At 36.4% G+C, this 20049-nt stretch overlaps 1 protein-coding gene across 1 annotated transcript in view; it reads right to left on the reverse strand.

Annotated features, from left to right (window-relative positions):
• The window catches only part of LOC131438559 (receptor-type guanylate cyclase Gyc76C-like), a 263635-nt gene extending 253076 nt beyond the window's left edge, over window positions 1-10559 (reverse strand). Inside the window, exon 1 of the mRNA XM_058608659.1 lies at window positions 9855-10559. The gene's annotated coding sequence lies outside the window, so the exon portion shown is untranslated. The remainder of the gene's footprint in view (window positions 1-9854) is intronic.
• Window positions 10560-20049: the final 9490 nt, after the last annotated feature.

The following is a 20049-nucleotide window of genomic DNA, read 5'->3' on the forward strand; positions in this document are numbered from 1 at the left end:
GACGCACAGGTTTGTGAAATCGGTTCAGCCATCTCTGAGAAAAGTTAGTGCACTTATTTTCACGTTTTTTTGCACATTTTATCCCATAATTCCGGAACCGGAGGTCGGATTCAAATAATATTCGGGAATTTTGTATGGGACCACAAGACCTTTCATTTGAATTTGAGTTTGTGAAAATCGGTTCACCCATCTCCGAGAAGAGTTAGTGCAAAAAAACGTTACACACACCGCCACAAATATTCTACAGTGAGACAACATTTAATAACTCTGGTGTATCTTCTCATGGATAGACAACACGTGCCAGCAAAAAAAAACACTGTTGATTAACAGTTATTCCAGAAGCATTCCATCATCAAAACGATCAGCTAAGCCGGTCTCAAACGGACCGCTCAGTTCATGGACACTGTTCGGTTAGGAATCATAAGCGTGAGAGGGGTTAAACAATTTTTTGTCGTGAATACGACTTACTTTACTATGGGGCGCCTTTTCAAAATTTACCCTTTGAGAGAGTGATAAGTTTTTGATCGTGAATATCTCTTGTTGTATCTAACGAATCAACATAATTTTTGCTACATACCATCGGAAATATGATCACAATTCTATGATAAAATTTTAAGTTGTGTGACATAATCTCAAATAATTCAAAATTAAACTTTTTGGAAATGTTTGGTATAAACGAGTATCAAAGATTCAGAAGGCGCGTTTGCTTTTCTCGTATTTTTAAAGCTCATAGCTCAGTGATCTGTAAAAAGATTTATATAATCGAACTACCAATAGAATCGAAATTTTTCAACTTAAACGTGTATAGCAAAAGCGTTGACGTATTTCAATAGTACACTATTGAAAAACCTGTCTCATTTGAACCATGTCAACACCAGCCAATCAGAACGCGTTCTGAGGTAGAGAACAAAATATCTGCTGCTGTATAACAAATCCCGATAGTTTCTTTCAATGAAATGCAATTCTATATGCTGCTATTTTTATAGCCGTTAGGACCATTAGTGAAAAAGCTACAAACGAAATCACGTAAAAAGAAACCTCTTTACAAAAATTGGATCAGTTTGGATTCTATCGCCACTGCGAGCAGATGTATTGTGTGTCGTTTGCAAAGGTAGTTTCACTTCCGACAAGAGCGATTACGTCACAGCTGCCAGTCGTTTGCATTGGTGACAACGGTGGAGAGCATCACACAAAATCAGCCGTTCTAATGGCTCCTCCTGGGTAAATATCCTCAGTTTAGTGCAAATCTAGAACAGTTTGATTAGATTTGTGCACTTTTCGCTGTGTGAAATTCACAGTAATCGAGATCAAGTGAAGCCTTCTTTGTTTTTGCGAGAAATGTGAAAAAGGGGAATGCTTGCATAATTCATACAATTGATCAACTAATTGATATTCGGAAGTGTTAAGGAACATGTCAGTTTTTTTTCGTACTCACGACATCCAGTTATGTCTCTGACATTACCCACCCGCCTTTTTTTCCAGATTCAGTGTTTATTTTTAAATTGGAAATTGGAAATGAAACAGCAGCATATCTATTCTGGAAATTCTGTAGACAAAATTCTTTTCATTAAAAAAGTGATCCGAAGCTTCGACGAGTGTCTCAATTTACGACATTGGTTTGATTGGTTGTTATTTCAAAGCCTCATAGGAATTGCTGTTAATCCCCTAATCAACAAGGCAGTGCACGCCTGCGCTGAGGAGTGCTACCGTGGATAAGTGCAAATCATTTCCAAAACAAAAAAGCTTCACCACATCACCGGAAATTCCCAGCTTTTTTTTGTGGAACCTATAGTCACAAAACAGGACGTTTGCTGTGAAATGAGGAAGACTGGTGTGCTGTTTGCAAGACAAACAACATTAAATTTACGGCCGGAGCTAACTGAATTTCAGTTTAATCACCACGCATAAACTTGGAGCTGAAGAATACAATAGTGGACGGGTCGAGTGTTAGTTTTAGTTAGAGTTCAGATAAAATAGAACAACGGTTTGACTCCTGTATCACGGCGTTAGTCGGCGTAAGAAATTTTTATTACTGTTCGATTCACAATAAAGGGTGTATTCGATAAAAATGGCACACATATAATAACTCAAGAAAATTGAATCGATTATTTGATTTTGTGAAATTATCTTAGAATGAAAAACTACATTTGATTTACAGAATTTGTTTTATTAATAGTGTATTTGTCTCTCATCCCAAATTTTCCTTTTCACTTCAAATTAGTACAACTGATTTTCCCAGCGTTTTGTTAATTCTATTCCAAACTATTATCAACTCCAGCTCCGTTTGAATAGTTCTGGGATGTTTACGAAGTCAGCCGTTGTTTTTGAAGTTTGAAAAAACTTAAAGTTGTTTGTGGTAATGTCACACTGTTCAAAATATTATCCTAAACTTCTGACCGCATTTTTTATGAAATAGTGAAAGAATTATGTTGCTGCCGTTAATACAAGTCGAGATATTCACGATTAAGTTCGGCCCATTCTTCCATATGGCTAATTTTGAAAAGGTGCCAGTAAAGTAAGTCGTTTTAACGACAAAACACTGTAGGCTGTTGTTGACGTCCATGTTTCGTTCGTTTGCTACATTGAAGTTGTTCTAGCGTGATTGAAAATTATATAGGAAAGCCACGAGTTCCTGAACACTGTTACTATTCTGCTGTTCTGTCGTCAACTCAAGTCAACGTTGTTCCAACCGTTTTATCTCCCGGCTATGCCGACTGACGTGACAAATGAGATGAAACATCCCGAGCTGCATTTGTCTGTTCGTTGCTATCCATGGGTGACAGATTAACCGCAAACTGAGGCAGTGTTACGTTAGATGTTTGTTTGCACCCTCGGAGCAATTCGAAACAGAAAAGAGTTTAACCTCGTTTTTTTTCTTCTTCATTCATCGCACACAGCTACCGAACGCCAACGTAAAAGCTATTTTCCATCGCCTAGAGAACAACGAACACTACTCATAACTCTCTATAGTTTTATCCGATAGAACATCTTTGACTACCACAGGGGGGCATTTCGACAGCCTTCCCGTGATAAGCCTTTTTTCATCTGCTAGCTCAGAGGCGGCTGATAGCGGCTTTGTGGTGCAGCTTCCTACTACATCTGGCAAAAAAACGTGAACAGATCTGTGCCTTTTACAAATGAAACAAGAACTTACGTATATGCTATTTCAGAGGAAAAATGTTCATTCAAATCAAATCTCGAGCTTCTAACCAAAACCTGCAGGGTTGAGTTAATGGGTAAGACAAGCAATCGGTTTTCACGCAGACTAAAACTGGTCAAATTGAGTTCATGCATTCCTAAAGATTAACCAATTCATTGAATACATTAAGTATTGCGGGGAAAAAACTGAAGTCGAAGAATGAACAAAAGCGTGGTTTAAATAACAAATCGGTCAATGAGTCCCCGGTCTGAGAGAAAGATGGCGTATGGAAAATCAAAACAGGAAATAGCTGACATCGTAAAGATATGAAAAGAAAGTGTATTCACCATTTTACATGAGCGCTTGAAAATGAAAAACCTATTCTTAATCCACCAAGAAGTGTGAGCAGTGTTGGTGATTGTCGATAATTTGACAGAAGCTGCTCGATATTTATCTATATTGTATACAACATTTTCAATCCGATAGAAGATGCTAGAAGAACTCGTGTCTCTCAATGCATGAACCGTGAGAAAATTTTTCTACATTTCTTCTCTCCACTTCATACTCTGAGTATTTTACGGCCCTTAAACAAATTTACAGTCTGGTAATGACCGGTGCTGTGTGGAATTTTCCAAGAGAGAATCGCAAGTTCATACTCATACTAGGTTGCAATATTTCAAAACCCTTGTGTGGAGCATTCACATACATTTTCATAGACACAACTTATACAAAGGTTATATGCACATAGTTAGAATAAGCGGCAATAGTAAAAGGACGAAACTAGAACAAGCGACCGTTTGTTCCTTAAAAGAGAAAATCCCCACAGCAGCCTTTGATTCTCAGACAAGTCATCGAGAGAAATTCGCTCTCGCACTGGTGTCTACTCTATGTCAAATGAACCATGCCGGTTTTTTGTAGCTGCGATAATATCCGTATCTGCGAAGAGTTGCTAGTGAGCGTTCTTTGATACGATAAAAGCCATCCTTGGGTGTCAGTAATGTCAGCCATATGATCTTCGAAATCGAACAACAGCCCAATTTTAGTCCCCGACGAGCCTAAAATTATTGATATCGGTTGATCCATATACAAGAAATTTTTTGTCTAATTAGAATTAGTTAGTTTTAGTCTAATCAGTATTAATGTAATTTTAGTGTAATTAAAATTAACAATATTGAACTAAGTATAAGAAAGATGTGTCATTTGGATGATTGTAATCTGTTGTTGCAAAAGACGAGGAGGTTTCAGGTCTGTTGGAGAGCAAGTTTGGCAGAAACTAACTGCACTGGGCTTTTCCCTGATCCTTAAATAACAAATAAACAAAACTGAGCGAAAAAGAGTAAGTGGCCGCTATTTGAACTTCAAACCTGTTTAATGAACATTTTCAGAATTTTCATTTGAATCTAAATTTGTGTTCATCCAATTCCTTCGAAAAGTAGGTGCACATATTTTCATTTCATTTTTGCTCATATTACCCAGTAATTCCGGAACCGGAAGTCATATTAAGACCAGGTTGTTCCAAAAAACGTGTTTTTTTATTCCACTTAGTTTTACAGTTACAATTGAAAAACCTTTTTAAATTCACCTAGTGGTGTAATGATTCCTTTCTTATATTACTTATAGTTTCAAAAACATCACTAGAAGATTCTGTCAAGTTTATTTTTTTGAAACTTGAATAAAATCAAAAACTTTCTTCGGTATAAACTACCAGCACATTTTCAATTTGTAAACAGTTATGTCAAGTTAATAAAGATTTAAATGTGGCAACCCTGCACGCTATACAAAATTGAACAAAGCACGCTGTGTGCTAGGCGGGTGCGTACCGATGCGTACCGATTTTGCATAATTTTATATGACAGTTTGAAAGTTTTGATACTCATTGCCCTATAATTTTCACTTTTCTCGGAGATGGATGAGCCGATTTTCATGAACTTAGATTCGAATGAAAGGTCATGTAGTCCCACACAAAGTTTCTGAATTTTATGCGAATACGACTTCCGGTTTCGGAATAACAGAGTAATATGTGCAAAAAAAAAAAAAAATAAGTGCACTTACTTTTCTCAAAGACGGCAGAACCGATTCATTGAAACTTAGATCCAAATGAAAGATACAATTGTCCTATACAAAGTTTCTGAATTTTATTTTGATTCGACTTCCGGTGCCGGAGTTACAGTATGATTAGTGAAAAAATTCTTATTTCAAATCACTTCTTCACTTTTCTCAGAGATGGCATGACCAATTTCAACAAACTTAGAAATAAAGGTCTCATGGTTTCATACAAAACTTCCGAATGTCATCTGGATCCGACTTCCGGTTCCGGAACTATAGGGACTCTTTAATCTTTAATCGTTACAAAGAAAAAATACATGTTTGCTTTTTGGAACTCTTGGATATTGTTAGGTACTTTTGGAACCGATGACGAATCGTTCAGCCATCAAGTAACATAACCTACAAATTGAAATAGTTTTGAACCAAAATCTGACGAATTTGCAAATATTTTGCATCGTGGATTTGAATGACGGTTTGAGTTCTTGAACACTCATCACCGTATAATTTCGGATCAGGAAGTTGGATACGGAATAAAATTCAACTGCAATCTAGGACGAATAAACCAAGTTGTCACCTCTATAGTAGAGTCGTAATATTATTTTGCCGATCACTCGACTTTCAATCAACGAATTATGATAATATCGGACACAAAATCTTTGCATCGGCTCCAAGAAGCAATACCACAGAACAAATAGTTTGAAAATTGTTCAGCACTGCTGTTAGAGCGATGCAAAAAATCGAAGCGAATGGATATTTTCATCTTACCCTCAAAATCAATCTATCGAAAAGAGACAGCGGACCTCACTCTAACTAATGGTTTTCATATATGAGATGACTACTGGAGCTGAGATGACTATTAAGGCCGTTACTCTTTAAGTCCATAAGAGCTTTATTTTAATGTAGGTTTGTGGAAGTTGGTTTGTCCATACACATTTTGCGATCTCGTTAAAATGAGTCGAATGATACATGGCACTCGGTTAAAATATAAAAAAATCATAACGAAGTCTGCATGAGAAAATAGCAACTAATTATAAAATTCTGTCATTGTTATATCAAACCAAGAACAAAATATTTAAAGAAGAATTTTTCAGTTATTTTATATCCTAACACCACTTTTATAAAACGATTTATCTTTTGGCCCAAAATATGCTTCAGATTCAGCGGTAACCTTTTTATTCGTGCAAAATTTCTTACCGCCTAGAATTTTTTCAGGTCTGTGAACAGCCAGTAGTCGCTGGGAGCCAAATCTGGCGAAAGTGGTGGATGTGGGAGCAAATCGAAGTTCAATTCATGCTGCTCAGAATCATCAACACGTCTAGCGCCATCTATGTGTTAGGCCCGGGACTTTTCAGTCCATGTGTTAGCATTCAGAATAGAATAATATCATAAGTATTGCTCTTATCTGATTCTAATGCAGTTTATTCAATAGTATTTAATTTGAAGATAGAACTACTGAATCAATTGTACTTAATGAAATTGGAATAACTCATTAATAACGAATTAAGATATAATAACTAATTTTGGTATTTAACAGATATTGTACAATTGCTTGATTCCTTAGATGAAATATCAAGTATCACTATGACTGCACAGAAACATAAAGACAAAATATATTTGATAAAATTTTATTTTATTTGGATCGTTGTTTGCTATTGACAGGAATCTCTTTAGAGAATTTTGTGCTTTTCTGTGTCGTCAACTATATGAAGGTTAGACATTTTTATCTTTCATTATCTTGTCTTTGCCTCAGCATCATATTCAACAAAAAACCACACACCGCTAACAAACATTCGTGCCTGAGCCTTGATTATGCTTTCTTAAAAACGGTTTAAAACTCGGACTCATGTGTGCTCGGTTCCAATTAACTCGCTCGTGTTTTCAAAATCGAGTTTCGGTGTTGGTTTTCGTTTTCTTTATCGCGTGTATGAAATCGAACACCACATACAATACTTTTGATGGTACTTTCCGGTTCCAGATAGTCGATGCTAATTATACCTCGAATATCTAAAAAACTTATGCCATGATTGTTCCAGCTATATGTTACGTTTTCAGATGGCTTTCCCAGTCTGAATACTGGTATGACTCCGGATAAAAATAGTGGATCCATGTTTCGCCCACTGTTCCATACCAACGCATTCGATTTTATTGCAGCAGACTTTTGTTGATTATGAGCAGCCGTGTTTGAGGTTCGTTTGGTGACGATTTTTTTATGCTCAGATTTTCACACAAGATCGTAAAAGAACTTCTAGTTCATGTGCTAACGATCTTAGCATATCTAATCTCACGAACTTTGATTTTGCGTTCATACATCACGAAACTTGCTTTATTTTTTCCGGTTGATTGCTTCATTTAGCCACGTTCAAAATAAGAATACCAAAAACCTTCATTTTTAATGGATCCTAGTGGGGAAAACACTTCTCAAGCTATAGCTGGGCTTACGCGTTTTTTCTCTTTAAAAGCAAAGTTTTAGGTTAAACATTTTTCACCGGCCCGTGATAAGAGAAATGTAAAAATCGATCTCTTCCCTTTAACACGTCTAATTTTTTGCTTCAAGCCCTTACAGACTCAAATTTCTATGCGAATTCGGAAATTCTTTTAACTAATTTGTACTTTTGAATCTGCACTCACGCTTCTAAGAAACGAAGGCACACCTAGAATTATTTTCATCTCCGGTTTTAGCCTCATTGAAGTCGTTCGCTGAACCTAGAACTATGTAAATACATAAATTTAATGGATGTTTTATTTGTGGGTACCTCCCGAAACGAAATCCTGGGTACAGGCCTGATCACCTTGTAACTCCGGAACCGGAAGTCAATGAACCGGATGAAATTCAGAAGTTATGTATGGAATCATAAAACCATAAGCCATCACTGAGAAAAGTGGATACGGTCGCCGGTTAACTGACAAGGCCAATCGATTGAAACTGCTCTGCATAACTGCTTCAAATGTTCAACACTCTTTATAATGTAATTCCGGGGCCGGAAGTTGGATCCAGATGAAATTCAAAAGTTTTGTGTAGGACCATAAGACTACTCATTTTCTAAAAATCGGTCACACCATCTCTAAAAAAAGTGAGTAAGTAATTTAAAATTAGAATTTTTACACTAATCACCTAATTTACACTGTAATTCCGGAACCGGAAGTCGAATCAAAATGAAATAATAGATTTTCTATGGGATCACTTTATTTCAATATAATGCCGTTTTTTCATTGAAAAAAAATGGTGGTGTGGTTTTGCATTTTCGAACAGAAGCGCAATTTTTTGACGGTGTTTTATTACTCAAAATTGCGCGAAAAATTGGCTCACTTATTTTCATATATTTTTTTTTGCACATTTTACGCCATAATTCCGGAACCGGAAGTCAAATCCAAACAATAATCAGGAGTTTTACACGAGATCACAAGACCTAAGTATGTGAAAATCAATTCAGCCATCTCCGAGAAAAAAGTCGATTTTTACAGTGATTCTATATGAAAAAGGCAAAAAGTAAGTTTGTTAAGTCATCAACCAACGAGAATGAAATTTCATAAATATTTGACAATTTAAGCTATTCAAAACTCATCCCTCCGAAATTCCGCGAACAGAAATCGGATCCGGAGTTCAAAAACAGTCGAGGGTTCTATGAAACAGTCGACTTAAATGCAAGAATCGCAAAAAATGGTTATGCCGTCTCTGAGAAATGGATATGATTTATGTTTTGAAAATATTTTACCACTACTTCCGAAGCTTCTGAAACTAAAATCGAAGTTTTTTTGGTCATCAACTGAGTTTACTAATTTCCAATGATTTGCTCTTTTTAAGATCATCTCTTTAAAACAATACACTCTTGGAATTGAAACTTACAACACTCATCGACTGACAATTCCAGGAATTAGATTCTGATAAAATTCTGTAACAGTTCATGCCACTATAAGAATCGGCTCTCAGGACAAAGAAAATCTTCACAGAAATTGTACAGCCAGAAATTGGACAATCCCAATAGGCTTATCTTTTCACAATTTGAATTGAACTTTTTGGCGATGACCCTTTTCCTCGATGAAAACCAAATCAGGGGCAGTTGAAAAGCAAAAGCATGCACAAATAACCAAACATTCATAATAAATTCATTTGAAGTCTGTGGAAATTTCTAATTCAACAGCTACGAGAAATCTGTAGACTCCATAGTTCTAGCTCATTCAGTTTTTATTTTTCTGTTTGATACGCAGCGATCATGGCAACTCTGGCCCATTATCGCTGATCGTCAAACATTTGCCGTGCCTGATGAGAATTTCAAAGCGAGAGCAGTTTTTTCACACCAGTGTACGTACTACTGAGTGTGTACTGGATGCCACCGAACGGCCGTGCCGGTATTGGTGCTAGAGCTTAAGTAGCTCGTACAAACTCAAGCAAATCCGTTGAAAGATCATGTGTTTGTATTCACGGTGGTGTGTACACCACTTTGCCGCACAAATTGTTACCAGTAATGTGCGATGATGATCTTCCCAACAATACTTGACGACAGGAATTTCGGTGTAGTATTCAACGCTTAGAAGACCTATTTTGAATACACGTGCAAGATATTTTGTTCCTGCTGACAAAATAGCATTCCACAAATCTTTCCTGCCTGATCACATCGTGCAAGCATATTGAATAAACCAACACAGCAATGAGATTCGTCAAAATACTAACCCTGTGCGAAATATATTTGCTCCGACTCGGACCAATTGGGTGGTGATTTGTTGAACCTTCAAAGAATGATTAAAGGCAAGAGCTGCAAGACCAAGTTGCGACCATCGAACGGGTATCTTTTTTTTTTTATTTCATTCACTTGCACTATTTCACATTAACATTGCATATTGATTGCACAACCGAGCTGTATTTGAAGAGATTTGCTGAGGTATTAAACGTGAAATCTCGTTGTTGCTGTTAACATTAACTTTACCCAAGATGACTTTATTGTACTTCTGAACACTTGCACTGTCAACTGAAATCGTTCGTTTCGTGAAATTCTGAAATAAGTTGTTTATTCAACTGATTAAAAATAACGATCACTTTGCGCTCTCACTGCTCTCTTTGCTCGTCTGCGCCAACACTAGACACTGATAACTGCAGCTCTTAAACCACTTCTTTATTATTTTTTTTTTGTTTTGCCAAGTTCAAACACTCATTCATATCTTGCTAATCGCCACTACACCACACTATGGCTTCTTTCTATCGGAGCTCTCCGTACTGGCTTCGCTCTCGCTTTTGCACAATTGATTCAAAAAGTAGTGTAATTGCAAGTATTGCGAGTAGAAAAAAAAATACCAACTTGATCAGTACACACCACATACACCAAACGCTGTCACTTCCGGGGATAGAAGTTCATTCCACGAAACGCGTTCAAATCGTATCGAGTTTCGATCGAGACTGTCCAGTCAACCCAGCATGCCCACTCGCGGTGGCTACAGAGGACAAGAGAGTCACCATATGATCACTCCCACTTCGCAGTGGTGGTGAGTGCCACTCGGTTCGGTTACACCAACACAGGATGCGCAACAAGTTGTGAGTGGCTACCAACAAGCTTCACAGTGTGCTGCATTTAGCACCCACCGTCAATGTTTTGGTTTCGTTGCGTTTTTGCTGTTCCACACAGACAACCATTCCGCTGATAAGAAATTCAAGCTGTGCGGCCGCCAGTCAGAGGCTGCCCGTACCATACCGTGCATTGAAGTAGCCTATTCATTTCTGTTGACTTTGACTCTCAGGCTCCCCCTTCAGCATCTTAAGAATGCATTGCTGAACAACCACTAGCCGGAAGCATGTTACATCTTTATTTTTCCTCACGTAGTTCCTCTTATCCATGCCAGCATTCAGCCCCCATTGGTAGTTTTTTTTTATTATATTATTTACCGAAAGGAACCAAATGATGAATACAGGAAGAACTGAGCACAACCACATAATTGCGCTGTGGTTCTACTTTGGGACTGTGATGACTTATCAAATTAGCAACTTATTTTGGTAAGGAAATGAAATAAAAAGAAAAACAGAACTTTTCTTCAGTAAGATTGCCGTTACAATTGCACTGCTATATTCACTTAAGTATTAATTGCTTCCTTGCATCCAGTGCTGAATCAATAATCTTCTCGGTCGAAACTTAACCCATTATTTTTAAATGTATTATTAAATTCTTCGGACTTTGTTTAGGATTGCTTCAAGTGTAATAGTACTATATGTGTAGAGATAACACTTCAACTGGAAACTGAAACATTTGAACGGCCACTTTGATTTTAATATTTAAACGATTTGTGTTTCTCTAAAAACATTTATTTTTTTCCAATGTTTTCATTCATTATGGACATTCTGCCACCAAACAAATATTAATCTAGAAGTCATACTTTACCATTCTTTCGTTCCGATTTCAGAAACCACAACCGTCACAAGACTGTATTCGAATGACGATGCACGTAGTACTCATACAATTTTCAAAAACTTAAAACCTTAAATGTAATTAAGAATTATTCATGTAAAAATTGTAGATATAGCAAGCAAATAAACAATTGATGGAAATATAAAAAATGGTGATATAATTAAATATCCAAGTATCTAAAGAACAGCTACTTTTGAAAGAAAGGATATCATGAACAAATTTATTGCCTTTAACCTGTAGAATAATATTCTACTGTTTAAATGATTATCTTTCAACGAGAACTTGAAATTTCGAATATATCTGTAAATTGTTTTAGTTGTAACTTCTTCATTTTTCAAAAGGCACGGATGGGATAGCCATCAATCTGTAGGTTTTAATAAGAGCATTAAAATAAAAATTATCAAAAAAAAATCGATTTTTTTAAATTTAATTTCCCAAGTAGCATGTTAAGTTGCTGTCCTATATATTTCTATTGATTGTGCAATTTATCAAGTTAGTTTATTCTAGTAACTGTTGTGTTATGGAAAAAGCGCAATTTATCTGTGTTGTGCAACATACTTTCAAGTTCATCCGTTATTACGAACATTTATTCACAACGATTGTGTAACTGATACAAAAACTCATGCGTCGATCCCATCAAAAAGGCTGTAATAAAATCAGCAAACTCATGCAATCATGCAATAAATGGAATGACGTTTACAAAAACATAACAAACATAATTTCTAATAAATAAGTTTTACCTTTGATTTTCAGTACAACTGCTCTCAACACAAACATGGATCTTGTGAAGTAATCTGCACATGAAAAATTATAATGCTACATATTGTAGAATTCATCTTTTGAGTTTTTGTAAATGAAAAATCGACAACGAACTGCATTTTTATGGTGAAACATGTTTTCGTACGTCCGAAATTTTCAAGCGCCTTTAAATTAACGTGTTTTGATGATTGTACACAAATTTCTGTGAAAATAACAGTCTATTATTTTTAATGAGAATCATCGGAATAGTGTTTAAAATACGTGTTTTCAAACATTCTTCAAAATTCTCAGTCGATTTTGATCAAACTAATGTGTAATTAAACCTGAAAAATCTCGAAATGAATTTTCCTTGAATATTTTCCAATAAGGCATCGATGGTGAGTTGAATAGAAAATGGTTCACCCAACGTAATGACATATATTATCTAAATAACAGGAAACATAAACATGTTGATATTTCGGAAAGAAATTCTCCACGTTTTGGTTTTTCATCAGTATAAATCTTCTAGTTGAATTAAACAACAATACAGTATAGTCATTTATCTAAGAGGGCCCGACTTTTGTGATACGCACTGTAGGTATTATTTTGGCAAGTCCGTGTGCTGGAGTTGCAAAAACAAGTTGCACAAGCGGTAATATATAACTATGGAAGTAACTATGATGAAATTAACCTTTCGTTCAATAACTTTAAAAAGTGATGTCAGGTCTGTTTATTTTTTTTCGCGAGATGAAAACCGAATACAAATTATCTGATTGATTTTTGTTTATATAACGCTGTATTCCTGCAACTTTTATGATAATAATCTCATGTCTACAAGTTTTGCGTTTAATTCAAACAGATAAATCTTACACAACTTTTTTGCAAGTTTTGAATTTTATATCAATGTTTTTCTAAAACTGAAGAAAACTGCGCACACTGATCTAAAAATTCATGAGGCAGCCAAAACAATGCGGACTCTGTAGAAATATATTTTTTACAGTAAGTTTATCAATTCGGCTTAGCATTTTGTCGTGAATACGACTTACTTTACTATGGGGTGCCTTTTCAAAATTTACCCTCTGAGAGAGTGATAAGTTTTTGATCGTGAATATCTCTTGTTGTATCTAACGAATCAACATAATTTTTGCTACATGCCATCGAAAATATCATCACAATTTTATGATAAAATATTCAGTTGTGTGACATAATCTAAAATAATTCAAAATTAAACTTGTCTGAAATGTTTGGTATAAACGAGTATCAAAGAGGATAATTCATAAGGCGCGTTTGCCTTTCTCGTATTTTTAAAGCTCATAGCTCAGTGATCTGTGAAAGGATTTATATAATCTAACTACCAATAGAATCGAAATTTTTCAACTTAAGCGTGTAAAGAAAAAGCATTGAAGTATTTCAATAGTACACTATTGAAAAACATGTCTCATTTGACCCATGTCAACACCAGCCAATCAGAACGCGTTCTGAGGAAGAGAACATAATATCTGCTGCTGTACAACAAATCGTTCGAGAAAATGTTCCGAGCAGTGTTTAATATCGTAGTGAGTTCCACAATTTGGTCCTTCTGAAAGGCAGGAATAAATCTCGTACAGCATCCGGATAGTTTCTTTTAATGAAATGCAAATCCGAAATGAAATATCGAAATTAAAATTCTATACGCTGCTATTTTTATAACCGTAAGGACCTCCCATTAGTGAAAAAGCTACAAACGAAATCAGGTAAAAACAAACCGCTCAACAAAAATAGGATCAGTTTGGATTCTATCGCCATTTGTATGTATTTTGTGTCGTTTGCAAAGCTAGTTTCGCCTCCGACAGGAGCGATTACGTCACAGCTGCTAGTCATTTGCATTGGTGAAAAAGCAACGGTGGAGAGCATTACACAAAATCAGCAGTTCTAATAACTCTAAAAGTTTTCTAAAGAACTATTAGGATTTGTTGTTCGCAAATCGAAAGGAAATATCCTCAGTTTAGTGCAAATCTAGAACAGTTTGGTTAGATTTTTGCACTTTTCGCTGTGTGAAATTCGCAGTAATCGAGATCAAGTTAAACCTTCTTTGTTTTTGTCCCTTCTGAATGCTAGAAACGAATCCCTACAGCATATTGAAAGTTTCTTTCAATAAATTATGCAAATCCGAAATGAAATAATCGACGTTAAAATTCTGTATGCGGCTATTTTTATAACCGTTAGGACCACCTCAAGGTCACCGGATTTGTGAAAAAGCTACAAACCGGATTTGTGAAAAAGCTACAAACGAAATCAGGTAAAAACAAGAATCTCAACAAAAATTGAATCAGTTTGGATTCTATCGCCACAGCGAGCAGATGTATTTTGTGTCATTAGCAAAGCTAGTTTCGCCTCCGATAAGAGCAATTACGTCACAGCTGCCAGTCATTTGCATTGGTGAAAAAGCAACGCTGGAGAGCATTAAATAAAATCAGCCGTTCTAATGGCTCTAAAAGTTTTCTAAAGAACTATTTGGAATTATTGCTCGCAAATCGAAGGGAAATATCCTCAGTTTATTGCAAATCTAGAACTGTTTGATTTGATTTTTGCACTTTTCGCTGTGTGAAATTCACAGTATTCTAGATCAAGTGAAGCCTTCTTTGTTTTTACGAAAAATGTGGAAAAGGGGAATGCTTGCATAATTCATACAATTGATTGATTCTGAAGTTTTAAGGAACATGTCAGTTGTTTTCGTATTCACGACATTCAGTTATGTCTCTGACATTACCCACCCGCCTTTTTTGCCTTGCGGAGAGCATCAATCATTTCATTAATTCTTCTTCCACAAGAGATTTATAGCAGTTTCAACGTATATTGTGTCCGGTACAATTATGACAGCCGTTTGGAAAGTTTTTGATAAGTTGCACAATTGTTATAGTTACTCTCGTTTTACATGACGATGTGAAATTTTTTCGTAGAGCTTCTAGTGAAACATTAACAAGTTGTTGATTTACTACACAATTGTTTTAGATGTACTTGAAGTTGTTCTACAGTGATTTTTTCGGTAGTATTGTGAAACTTAACATTGATAAGTTGCACAACCAATTTTAATATATATTTCTAAACACATCTAACATAAATATCATTTCTAAATCAATTGTAAAACATCTTGAAAGTTACATTTGCTACTTGAGTTTTTTGATTCATTTTGAAATTATCGAGAAAAAAAATCAAATTTTTTTTTCAGTGTATATTTTTTTAGAGTGCCCTATTGATTCCCTACAACATCTTTCTGGACGCCATTTTTGTACGATGAACGGTTTCCGAATTACAAAGAGACCCGTAAACTGTTTTAGCAACTTCTTCTTTTTTCAAAAGGCACGGATGGGATAGCCATCAATCTGTAGGTTTTAAAAACAGCTTTAAAAAAAAAATTATCAAAAAAAAATTTAAAACCATGCTTTTTTTTATTTAACTTTTTCAGATTATTTTGTAATTATTGAGAAAAAAAATCAAAAAAAATTTTCTGTGTATTTTTTTTTCAGAATTCCCTTTAACTTCTTCCTGAACGCCATTTTTGTACAGTTAACGGTTTCCGAGTTACGATTTGAAAAAGGCAGTTTTTGTGAAATGCAAAAATAAATACGCCCTTTTTAAAAATCAGTCGAGAGTCGGATTGACCTCTCAATCGGTTCAAAACTTATGGTTTGCCATACTGAAGCCATGTGCAAAGCTTCATCCAAATCGGAGAAGGTCGAGTCTGATGATCTGCTAAGCATTTCTGGAATTGCTCAGCTGTCAACCAATGTTTATTTGTGCTGTTATATCAGTAGAATGAGAACATTCGGTAATGGCTGTTCAAAACTCGTCAAATTACCGACCGAAGTTTAGTGCTAATCTAATGTTCTTGTTCAAGTCTGTTGTTGAATAAACGAAGATGGATTTAAAGTAAATATGTTTTGTGTGAAACACCAGAACTCGAATGAGTCACTGAAATAGTATTTTCATTGTGCATTCGGATTCATATCAGAAAACCTTACCGAATTTTTTCTGATAACTATCCAAAATGTTAGCCAAAGTTTATTCTAATCTATATTGAAACATCATCATTATTCCACAACTGAACAAAAGGCTACTACCTTGTGTACGATTACATTTCTTCCCATTTGCCGAACGCATGCAGAGGCATTTCACACCCACAAGCTCGAAAAGTCGCCGAGATCCACTAGAACGGTACCGCTTTATTCTTTGCCAACATGCCATGACTTATTCTTTCCTTTTCGCTCTTCTTTTTCCATTCGGAGGAACGTGTATTAGATTGGAATTGAAATCGATGATAACCCGCAGACCGGGTAGGATTCCGACATCGTAACTACATACTGCCACCGTGTTGTTTTTGTTGTTGTTGTTATACGTAAATTGTTCTTCTTCGCTGATCGTGTAAATATATTTGCGAGGAGCATCGAAGCGAAAACTTTTCCCTGACAGCCAATCCACCGAGTGCACGCTGCCGGTCCAATCGGAGAAGTTTTTTTTTAATGTGACAAACGGCGATGACGCTCCCGATAAAGCGACGACCGAAGCAAAATGGGGACTAATATAAATAATTCGAAAATCAGCATCAGCATCGCCGGACTCCGATGATAATAAACTAGTACACTAACTGTGCAGTCCATCAGAAATGCGTTGACAGGCCAGTTGGGAAACGAAATACCGGGAGGCGCTCAATGCAGCCAGCAATTGAACCTGAGGGCAAACGGCATTCTGCGCGCTATTTATGAATGATGGCAGTCGGGTTGCGATTGCAAAGTCGAGATGCGATCACTTTACTCAGCGGACTGGAACTAGCCGATGAGATATGTCAATTCGGTGCATTCATCTAAGAAATTCCAACGCACCGGAGAAATGGTGCTCGGAGAGGAGGTGTCGTGGGTGCCGGAAGAGCTTGATAATTTTTAGAAACGATTAAAAAAACAGGCCAAGACGATTTCATTACAACACTATAAATATGGAACTATAGAAAACTATAGAATCATATATCTTACACATTCTTATATGAAGGTTGATGCTTTTGGTTGGTATGTTTTTGGCAACACTGTTCTTGACAGATTACGCGTGAATCGTGTCTTGTGTCATTATCAAACTTGTTTAGTCTCTAGGTCTAGAATTTAATCATGTCAACAAGCAAAATTTCCGCATCCGGAGTCAAGACCAGCCAGTAGCATTACAACAGCTACCAATGCATTCCAAAAAAGTCACTGTTTGGTGTGGATTATGGGCCGGTGGCATCATCGGACCGTACTTCTTCAAAGGCGACGATGGCCGGAACGTTACTGTGAATGGCGACCGCTACCGTGATTGACGATTTTTGTTTACCCAAAATGGTAGAATTCGACATGTCTGACATGTGGTTTCAACAAGAAGGTGCCACATCCCACCAGGAACGCGAAACCAAATGACCAAATTGAGAGCCGCCTTCGTTGAACAGTTTATCACTCTCATTCTTGTTTTCGTCCGTTTCGGCCATACGAGACGAAAGGATATTTTCGAACGAATACGAATAAACCATTCTTTTGGCCTTTCTCATATAGAAAGGTTATGCAATCACTTGAAAAACCGACTAGTAAAAATTGGTCAGGAGGGCCAAGTGTCATATACCATTCGACTCAGTTCATCGAGCTGAGCAATGTGCGTGTGTGTGCGTGTGTGTGTGTGTGTGTGTGTGTGTGTGTGTGTGTGTGTGTGTATGTATGTATGTATGTATTATGTGTATATGTGTCAAATAATCTCACTAGGTTTTCTCGGAGATGGCTGAACCGATTTTAACAAACTAAGCTTCAAATGAAAGGTCTATCTAAACTCTTCTCAAAACTAAACAATCTGATAGTCATTATCAGTAGGCAACTAAACAAACCGATTGCGGTTATCCTAGTTCCCGGTATCCGGTTCCGGAAGCACCGGAAATAGTGATCATATATAAAGGTCTCACGGTCCCATACGAAATTCATCCGGATCCGACTTCCGGTTTCGGAGTTACAGGGTAAAGTGTGTTTAATATTGCACACCGTCACTTAAACCGGCGAAACAAAAGACGTAAAAATATTTCTAAACTGATTTCAAAACTACACAAATCGATAATCATTATCAGTAGGCAACTAAGCAAACCGATTCCGGCTATCCTGGCTCCCGGTATCCGGTTCCGGAAGCACCGGAAATAGTGGTCATATATACCAAAATGGATCTCACTCACTTTTCTCAGCGATGGTTTGACCGATTTCCACAAATTTAGATTCAAATGAACAGTCCCATAGGTAATTCCTGAATTTCATCCAGATCTGACTATCGGTTCAGAACTTAACTAACTCAGAAATTAACACTTTCGCTTCTATTTATAGATTCGCGTGCTTCTAACAGCTTCGCTTTTGCATCGATTGATCAATCAGAGCGATGCTCTCTCTTTGATACATCGCTTACTCCTTCAAAACCGTCGACTATGGCAGGGAATTCCGGTATGCTGGAGATTTTTTGCAGACAAAATAGGACACTGCTAGCTATTAATCAACATTTCAATTATATACAATTCAAAATACATGGCTATGAACATTCAAATCAATACGTAGAAATATTTCCTATCAAATGATGAAATAATATTAATAATTGATACAAAACAGACTGAGCTGTAAGTGTTTAAAGCCTGACCACATTTCTACGGGTAGTTTTTCTTGAGTTTCTGATTTGCACCCCTAATAAAGATGTGTTCCACATCAAAAAAACCTGTTTCAATCCATCTAGTGGTGTAATTATGCCTTTCTCATATCAATCATACTATCATATATAATACTGTGGTATTCTTCAAAACAATTTTCTTCGATTCTTAAAAGAATAACCGAAATCGGTTTGTTTGACCGTCTACTGATAAAAACTATCAATTGGAAAAGATTTGAGGTCGATTTAGAATATTTTTTAAAGGTTTTCCCCATTTTCAGTGATGGTATAACCCACTTTACCCTATATTTCCGGATTCGGAAATCGGATCCGCATGAAATTCAGGAATTACGCATGGAACCACAGGACCTTTCATTTGAATCTAAGTTTGTGAAAATCGGTCGCGCCATTTATGAGAAAAGTTAGAACACATATTTTCTTTTTTTTGTACATAACTCCCGAACCGGAAGTTGGATCCAAGCAATATTCAGAAATTTTTATTGGCACCTCAGGACCTTTCATTTGAATCTAAGTTTGTGAAAATCGGTTCAGCCATCTCTGAGAAAAGTTAGTGCACTTATTTTCACAATTTTTTGCACATTTTACCCCATAATTCCGGAACCGGAAGTCGAATCCAAATAATATTCAGGAATTTTTTATAAGACCACAAGACCTTTCATTTGAATCTAAATTTGTGGAAATCGGTCGCGCCATCTATGAGAAAAGTTAGAACACATATTTTCTTTATTTTTTGCACATTTTACCCCATAATTCCGGAACCGGAAGTCGAATCCAAATAATATTCAGGAATTTTGTATGGGACCACAAGACCTTTCATTTGAATTGTGAAAATCGGTTCAGCCATCTCCGAGAAAAGTTAGTGCAAAAAAACGTTACATACACACATACGCACATACACACACATACACACATAGACATTTTGCGTACTCGACGAACTGAGTCGAATGGTATATGACACTCGGCCCTCCGGGCCTAGGTTCAAAATTGCAATAACCTTTTTATATGAGAAAGGCAAATAGCCATTTCAACAAATATTTTATTATTATTAAG

This window comes from Malaya genurostris, chromosome 3 (genome assembly GCF_030247185.1).
Source record: "Malaya genurostris strain Urasoe2022 chromosome 3, Malgen_1.1, whole genome shotgun sequence".
Lineage (NCBI taxonomy): Eukaryota > Metazoa > Arthropoda > Insecta > Diptera > Culicidae > Malaya > Malaya genurostris.